General features: G+C 47.7%; 1 protein-coding gene across 1 annotated transcript in view; it reads left to right on the top strand.

The window, feature by feature from the left end:
• The window catches only part of EMH_0013460 (uncharacterized protein), a gene marked incomplete at both ends in the record, with an annotated part of 8,495 nt that overhangs the window by 5,951 nt on the left and 2,244 nt on the right, over positions 1–300 (top strand). The gene's annotated exons all lie outside the window — the stretch shown is intronic.

The raw sequence follows: 300 nt of genomic DNA on the forward strand, positions 1-300 counted from the left end.
ACAGCAGCAACAGCATCTAACACGTGTTCATTGCCTTCGGGGCTCGGTGCGGAGTCTTGTAAACCCTAAACCCTAAACCCTAAACCCTTGATCTGGATTAACCCCAAACCCTAAACCCTAAACCCTAATGCCTTATAAACCCTAAACCCTTATGCTCTCAAACCCCTAAACCCTTATCTTGTTCTCACCGAACGACGTTCTTGAGGACCTAGAGTTGAGGGTTTAGGGTTTAGGGTTTAGGGTTTAGGGTTTAGGGTTTAGGGTTTAGGGTTTGCTGCAGACGGCGAGACACAGATGGAG

Source organism: Eimeria mitis, genomic scaffold, assembly GCF_000499745.2.
Source record: "Eimeria mitis Houghton genomic scaffold, Emh_scaff472, whole genome shotgun sequence".
In the NCBI taxonomy this organism is placed as follows: domain Eukaryota; phylum Apicomplexa; class Conoidasida; order Eucoccidiorida; family Eimeriidae; genus Eimeria; species Eimeria mitis.